General features: G+C 48.7%; 1 pseudogene; it reads left to right on the top strand.

The window, feature by feature from the left end:
- The first annotated feature begins 5,425 nt into the window (after positions 1-5,425).
- LOC105757034 (60S ribosomal protein L39-like) lies at positions 5,426-5,730 on the top strand (annotated as a pseudogene).
- The last annotated feature ends 2,887 nt before the right edge of the window (positions 5,731-8,617 follow it).

Raw genomic sequence — 8,617 nt, 5'->3', positions numbered from 1 at the left:
GGGCCAGGACAGCAGAGATGCTTAGAATTTCACACCCTTCCCTCATTGTCCCTCAGAAGAGAAGTTTCAAGTCCAAAATCCTAAAACGAGGCTCTGTGGCGAGGCAGATTTAGAGATTTCCCTGTTAGGGAACAAGAAAGGAAAGAGAGAGGGGAAGGAGGGGGAAAGGCAGATAGAGAGAGACACTCAGCTTTGTGCCCGCAACAAGCCACTAAAGGTGCATTCTTAATTAAATTTATACAAAATGTGTCAGTTTTATCTCTAGGTTTCAAACCTGACTCTTTTCTATCAAAGAGAAGTATTGATCTCCATTGCCCCGGAGCTACCTGACTGAATTAAACAGAATAAATAGAAGAAGGAGGACCGAAAGGACTCAGAAACAACTGCAGAGAGGCAAAAATCTAATGGTTCCACAGTCATTTGCTGCAATTAAAAAACAAAACCATTTAGAGGGCCTGTTAATACTTTGAAGTCAGAAAACTCTCAGCTTCAAAAAAAAAAAAGGCTCCAAACAGCTCCCAGGCAAAACATTTTAATTGCTATAAATCCTTCCATCTTTGCGGGCACTTGGGTATATATGCATTTTCCTGCACCACCCAGGCACACCTGCAGCTCCCGTGCCACCCCGCCCCTACCCGCATCAGCCCCGCTGGCTCCCAGGTCCTTTGTACCAAGAGCCAGGTGAAGGGGTCCGATGGGCTTGCTGTCACTCACTAGCTGTGTAGCCATCAGCAAGTTTCTGTGCCTTTCTCTACCTCAGTTTACTCATCTGTAAAAGAGGGCAAGGACACCTACCTCATAGGGTTGTTGTAAGGATGAAGTAATATACTAAAGGGCTTTGTACAATGCCTGGAATAAGAGAAGCGTGCAATAAATGACGGCTTGAAAAAACTAAGGTCTATCCACAGACAATGCTGAGTCTCCTGAAGGTCGGTGACTCCTCACAAATACTGGCCAAACAGCACCTCTCCTGAGTCTTAGCGGAAACCTCAGTGGTGTAGTGGTTAAGTGCTATGGCTGCTAACCAGCAGCAGTTCGAATCCACCAGGCGCTCCTTGGAAATTCTATGGGGCAGCTCTACTCTGTCCTGTAGGGTCACTATGAGTTGGAATCGACTCAATGGCAATGGGTTTTGGTTTTTTGAGTCTTACCAGCAACTTCTTTGAGGATTTTACCCACTGTGTTTTTCTACTTGAGGATTTTCCCCATAGGACCCTAGCTGGACAGCAGCAGAATCTGGGGCCCAGTGACCTCCTATTTTGTCCATGTGGCATCAGAAGTGGAAGTGCCAATCACCTAAGGGACTGCAGAGCAAGGGACAGGCAGTGAGGGTGCTCATCTGTTCTGTTTGGCCACCTCACTGTTTCTGAATCTCAACCAGAGCTGGCTTCACAGGCGCTGTAATAGGACCCTGACTCAGAAGGGTCCATGCTTGGTTCAATGCTCTGATATCCCTGTCTTGGAATTCTTAATAATTTTTAAAACAAGGGGCCCTAAATTTCATTTTTCATTGGGCTCCGCAAATTATGTAGCTGGTGTTGATCTCAGCATATTCCAGGCCCAACCCTATGTGTTCTCTCCAGATTTATTTCTGTCAAGTACCACCATACTTCCAGTTGCTCAAAACCATGATGCCATCTTTACCCTGTCTGTCGTTCACTGCCCCCCAGGTAGCACAAATGATTAAGTGCTCAACTACTAGCTGAAAGATTGGCGGTTGGAACTCACTCGGAGGGCGCTGGAAGACAGGCCTGGCAATCTGCTTCCAAAAAGTCACAGCTGAAAACCCCATGGAGCAGCTCTGCTCTGTGCACATGAGGTCGCCATGAGTCAGGGCCTACTCAAGGGCAGCTAACAACACCACCACCATCACCAAAATGCCGTTGTCTCTCTAGACCAGGTGTTGAATCCACATCGCTTTCCTTTCCGTTCCTGAGCACCCCTCGGCTCAGTCCCTCCCTGCCTCACATCTGAGGATTGCAACCGTTTCCCCCTGCTCAAGTCTCTTCCTCTTCAATCCATTCTGAGCAAAGCACACATGGGCTAGGCCAGTGCCCATCACCAAACTGAGATCAGCCTGCTAAAGCAGGGCTACTCAAAGGGTGGTCCTTACACCAGCAGCAGCAGCAGCACCACCTAAAATTTTACTAAAAATTCAAGTTCATGGCCTCTCCCCAGACCCACTGACTCAGAATCACCAGGGGCAGGGCCCAGCAATCTGGGTTTTAACAGGCCTTTATGATGATTCTGTGGCTCATCAAAGTTTAAGAGGAGTCCCTGGGTATTGCAAACAATCAAAGTGCCCAGCTGCTAAGCAAAACGTTGGGGATTTGAGTCTACCCAGGGGCACCTCGGAAGAAAGGCCTGGCGGTCTACTTCTGAAGAATCGATCACTGAAAACCTTTCAGAGCACAACTCTACTCTGACACACATGGGGTTGCCATGAGTTAGAGTCAACTGGATGGCAACTGGTTGAAGTTTGAGAAGGTCTGCTCTAGTGGGGACTGGTCATCTACCACTCCTGGCTCCCCAGCCCTCCAGACCCAAAATGGCCCCTCCTGGGCTCATCCCCCATCCTGCTCTCTGGGGAGGTAGACATCCAGGCTGCACAGCCCTCCACTCCTCTGCCTATCAGGAGAACCAATCATTCCCACTGCCACGTGGGCAGTAGTGGGCTGACCAGCACTGCTTAATTAAATGGGGAAAGATCAGGTTAACGCCAGATAAGCAGGCAGGATTAAAACAGACAGAATAGACAAGGGGGGAGCTGTCAGCACCCTGGCCTGTCTAGTGTGATTATTAATAATGATAAGCAGGAGAATGGGAATAATAAAGGAATAATGAACTGGTTCTGAAAGTGACGGGAGATGGGACCTGATAGAGGGCCGAGCCCTGGCAGCCTGCTGCCCTGGGGGTGTAGGGAGGTGAGAGGAGCAGGCTTCGTTTGTGGTGGAGGCTCAGGGCCAGAGAAGGGAGGACCCCTTTCTTTCAGGAAAGCCCAAGACCCTGGAGGCCAGTTTGACCTGGGGCCCAATTAACCTATACTCACTCTCTTTCCTCCAGAAGACAGTGAGCATCAAACCCCTCACGTGCATCAAAATCACCTGCAGCAGAGCTGGGTTTAAAACGCAGATTCTCAGGCCCTACCCCAGAGATTCTGATTCCCTAGGTTGAGGGTGGAGGACCGGAATCTGCATTTTCGGTAAACCTCCCCCAAGATGTTCTGATGCAGATGGTCCGCGAACTATGCTTTGAGAAGCATTGATCTTACACCAGGGGGGATATTCAACCTGGAGCAAGGGGCGCATTTCACGTTGGAACATTCAAAAACGACATCTGGGCAGCAGCTGCCAAAGGATGGGCAGGAGGGGGAAGGGAGAAGTGACCCTGTGCCTTCCACAGCCAGCACTCCACAAAGCAGGGCCACCAACCACTGCCTGCATACAGGGGTGTACCACCATCGGCCTTGTCAAGAGCCTGGTGCCCAAGGGCTTGCTACTGGTCCCACGGGGTTGACGCTGACAGACACAAGCATGCCCATTTCCTGGAACCAGGGGTCACCATGTTCACAGAAGCCAGAGGGAAGAGGCCAGGCAGGGGCTGTGGAGAAGTGGGGAAGCACACCCTATTCCGGATCCTCCCAGTTAGCGCTGGTGGCTCAGCATTGCCATATCTTTCAAAAGAGGCCGAACGCTGTTTTGTTTTTACTGTGCTACCCCTGATTTTTAAATACTGACCACCAATGCAAAAATTTCAAGAATTCTGTTTTAGTCAATACTGTGTGCACAGACTTCAGCCTATGAGTTAGCAGTTGGCAACCTCTGCATTAGACTAACTAAACTCTAATCGGTTGCTGCCAAGTCAGCTCCAACTCATAGTGACTCCATGAACATCAGAATAGAACTGTGCTCCATTGGACTTTCAATGGCTGATTTTTTGGAAGGAGATCCCCAGACCTCTCTTCTGATGCCTCTGAGTGGACTCAAACCTTCAACCTTTCCTTAACAGCCAAGCATGTTAACCATTTGCACCACTCAGAGACCTGCCTTAGGCAAACGTTCTCAGTGAGGGGAGTGGAGCTGAGAAGGTGCTTGTTGAAAACGCATATTCTCAGGTCTTCCCCGACCAGACTAGTTCAGTACGTCAAGGGGGTCCAGGAACCTATATTTTCGATAAGCTCCACAGGTGGTCCTGAAGCAGATGGTCCCTGGGGATCTCTGAGAACTCCTGCCTTGCAGGTGTTGTCATTTTTCTCCAGGAAAACAGCCTTAAACAGCCCACTTAAAGGAGGTTAGAATAAAACTTGATGTCCTTGTCTCAAAGGCAGGGATTCTGAGTTCTGATACCCAGGGCTCCCATTATGCTGAGTTAATGGGCAGAGCTCCAAGGGGCATTGGCCCTGGCATGACATTGGCCATTGCTTATTGAGGGGGACAGAGCCCTGCTGCGTCCGCCAGTCAGGAGGAGGGACCAACAGAACACTGACAGAGACATGTAACAGAGACGGACACTACATCAGAAGCTTTATGAGGCTTAAATGAGGGAGGCCTGGATTCAAGCCTCAATTTCTCTTATCTATAAAATGGGCATGATTGCAGTACCCATCTCGTGGAGTTGAGAAGACTGACACAATGTACATAAAGCACTTCGTATGTTGCCTGATACGAGGTAAGGGCTTCAAAACGTTAGTTATTACTATTATTGAGGTTGAGGAATATGAACAAGGACACACAGCTAACAAGGTACTGCAGGGACTGAGCTCTTAGTCCTAACCATGTACCAAGCCATCTTAGTGAGCGGCACCTAACACCATGCCTGGCCCACAGAGCACTTACCCTTGCGTATTAAAAACAAATCTCTCAAGAGGGGATACCGACCCCGATTTCCCCCTAAGACCAAATATGACACCCCCTCACAAACACACACACACACACACACACACACACACACACACATACAGGCCGGCCTAGCTTTTCAAGCCGAGCTTCCTCCTGTCTCCACGATAGGCCACCAATGTCTTCTCTCGCGCCCTCACTGTCTCCCTCTCCCCAGCCGCGGTAATGCCCTGGCCAAGCTAGCTCAAGGAACTGGTGTCTCCTTTGCCATTTTCTTACCCAGTCGGTGGTTTGGAATGAGTAGAAGAGCTGTCTGTTCTTTCTGGGGGACTGATGGCAGTCTGACAGGAAATTCCGAGGCTAGCTGGGGACTGGGGTAGAGCAGGGCCCCTCAGAACAGCCATGAGAAGGAGGAGCCCCAGGGGAAGGAAGTGGGCTCAGTCTGATGACTCTCTGTGGGAAATGGTTAATGAAGGAAATGGGATTATGGGATAGCAAATCTATGGAATAATGCACAGATTAAAAAGAATGAGGGAGAGCTTTTTTTCCCTCCACCATCATGCTGTGCACAGTCGACTCCCAAACTTGCCATGTCTTCTCACAGGACTTTCAGGATCAAGAGATTCTTGGCCAAGAAACAAAGGCAGAATTGTCCCATTCCTCCCAATGGATTCAAATGGAAATTGGTAATAAAACCAGGCAGAACTCCGAGAGGAGACATTGGAGAAGAATCAAGCTGAGTCTACAAGGAATCTCACATGTAATGGCACACAATCTATTTACGGTCTATCAAGTTCACTAGCATGTTTTACGCTTCTGCATTAATAGGTTGATTTCACAATAAATGTGTCCTTTTGTTTGGCAGAAAAAGAATGAGGAAGAGAGGTCCTCATAGGGAAAGTTCTGCAAGATGTGCTGTTGGGTGGAAGAAACGAGTTGTAAGTCACACTTACAGAATGACTCCAATTATACAAATAAAACAAAGCTCTGTGTCTCTATTGTGGATACAAACCAAAAAAACCAAACCTGTTGCCGTCGAGTCTATTTTGACTCATGGTGACCCTATAGGACAGTGTAGAACTGTCCCATACAGTTTCCAAGGCTGTAATCTCTACAAAAGCAGACTGCCACATCTTTCTCCCTTGAAGTGGCTATGGGGTTTGAACTGCTGATCTTTTTTGGTTAGCAGCCAAGTGCTTAACCACTGTGCCACCAGAGCTCCTTATTGTAGGTACACGTGTATGTCCATGCGTATGTAAATGCACCAAAACCATGCAGAAGGACACATGGCCACCTCGGGGAGGGCTGTGGAATAGGTAGGAGCGGGGCAGAGTGAAAAGAGATTTTCATTATATTCAACTACGTATTTTTTAATTTAGTGAATATGTTGTTGTTATCTGCCATCGAGGCAGACTTTTTTTGAAGTAGATCACTAGGCCTGTCTTCCAAGATGCCTCTGGGTGGATCCGAACTGCTAATCTTCCTGTTAGCAGCAAGTGTGTTAACCGTTTGCATCACCCAGGGACTTCAGCAAGAAAAGAAGGAGGTATTTCCTCCTCCTATTGAGAGGAGACCAAATTCTTTTGCCAAAAGCCTGTCATGGGAATTCAATTCCTCCTTTTCAGGCCTACTCAGCTGGATTAGGTTCCAAGTTGGCACTTGTGTGAGTGAGAGAGAGATCTACTCTGGCCAACCTCCCTCTCTCCATCTCCAGGGGTCCCGATCCAAATCAAACCTACACTCCAGCCAAACCATTGGTGTTTAGGAGGCATCTGGCTTTGGAGAAGGGGCTGCTATGCCCACCCCTCAGAGGCTGTCTCCTCTCAGCTCTGCTCGAGTCCTTGTCCAACCACCACTCTAGCTGGACCACCTCAGGCCCACGGCTTGGGTCCTCTAGGAAGAGACACCAAGACAGAGCTAGAAGTGCAAGAGGTTGGCTGAGGGTAAGGTAAAGGGGAGAGGATGCAGAAGTAGCGGGAAAAGGTTGAAGGATGAAGCTCTGACACCTAGGAAAGAGAGGTGAAGAAGGATGGTTGGGAGGCCAGAGTCTCAGACTGTGGTGCAGCTCTGAGAAAGTTCTGACCAGCCAAGAGGGAGCTCTAGTGCCAAGATGGCCATAGAGGAGCCTGTGTCAGCCAGACATGGCGCATCCTTGTACCCCACCATGTTTAGTCACTGCTGCTGGAAGCTGTCAGCTAACTGCACCCCATGCTCCAGCTTCACCCCTGAAGGGTGACAGGAGTGGTACACTCCTTGGCTGTCCCTCGTCCTGAGCCCAGTATGGAGACCCTGCCGGGGGTGGGTGTGCTCTCTGCCCCTGCAGCCTCACTACCTCCATCTTCCTAACCCCTCTGTTCAGTGACTGAGGCACTGGTGGCTGCTCTAGAAGGAAGCAAAGAAGGCAAACCTCCTCCCTTTTCTATGCCTGCTGAGGTGGAGACTTCCTGAGCAGATACCAACAGCTCTGGGGCAAAGCTTAAACTGAGTTAAGCCAAGGGCAAATGGCTAAGGGTCCAGTTCTGGCCTGGGAAATATCATAGGACTCTGCTTAAGTGCTGGTCAGATCCACCCTGGACACAGGGTTAGGCTTCCTGATCGGTGTACTGGATCTTCTCCAGAGTTTCTGTGATTTTAAGTTATACATCAGGAGAGGTAAAAGGCAGGGGTCCAGATTCCTGGGACAAAGGAGACTGGCCTGCAAGTCAGAACCCATAGCTGCAGTCTCAGGAATATGACCTTAGTAAGTGCTCTTGGGGAACACTATCCTCATTGTCAAAATGAGAAGGCTGAGGCCTAGCAGGGGTCTCAAAGTCAAATGCCTGCAGTGGGCAGGCAGGAAATGTAAATGAGGGAGGAGGGCTGCTGAACTGCCCCTATTTAAGGGGCCATTGCTACTCAGCTCAAGTCAATCACTGCCATACAGGACTGTAGGCCCAGAGTGGACAGAGAAGTGGCAACTTTAGGTTTTTCTGTAAAATCTTCCTATTTTAAATGTTAATGATTAATTAAACAATTAAAAAATACTATGTAGGCCAAGAAAACCCTGGTGGCATAATGGTTAAGAGCTACGGCTGCTAACCAAAAGGTAGGCAGTTCAAATCCACCAGGTGCTCCTTGGAAACCCTATGGGGCAGTTCTACCCTGTCTTATAGGGTCGCTATGAGTCAGAATCAACTCAACAGCAATGGGTGTGTTTGGTTTGGTTTTATGTAAGCCAAGTAAAACATCCTGTGGATCAAATTCAGCCTGTGGGCCAAATTCAGCCTGTGGGCCACTAGTTTGTGAACTTGCGGTCGATGCCCCCTGTTACGGATTAAATTGCGTCCCCCCAAAATATATGTTGGGAACCCTAACCCCTATATCTGTGGATGGAATCTTGTTTAGAAATAGGATTTCTTTGTTATGTTAATGAGCACATTGTCAGGTAGGGTAGACACCATGTGAGGATTATCTACAAGCCAAGGAACCAAGCACTGCCCAGAACTACCGACAAGGAAGGAATCACACGGCCAAGACCCTGATTTGGACTTTTAACCTCCAGAAACGTGAGAAAACACATTTCTGTTCTTTAAAGCCACCCATGTATAGTATTTGTGTTACAGCAGCACTGGGAAACTAAGCCACCCACAAAGGTCCTGTCAGTCCTAACACCCCATGACTTAACATCGGGCACAAGTGGCCAGTGCCTGCCCATTCAATGTGTTAAGGACTAATCTTCACTGAGAACTTACTATGTGCCAGACACTCGACATGCCTTAGCTTGGTTAATCATCACAGTAGAC

Source organism: Trichechus manatus, unplaced genomic scaffold (assembly GCF_000243295.1).
Source record: "Trichechus manatus latirostris isolate Lorelei unplaced genomic scaffold, TriManLat1.0 scaffold00010, whole genome shotgun sequence".
Lineage (NCBI taxonomy): Eukaryota > Metazoa > Chordata > Mammalia > Sirenia > Trichechidae > Trichechus > Trichechus manatus.
Note: the sequence above shows the minus strand (reverse complement) of the source record. Positions and strands in the feature narration are given on the sequence as shown.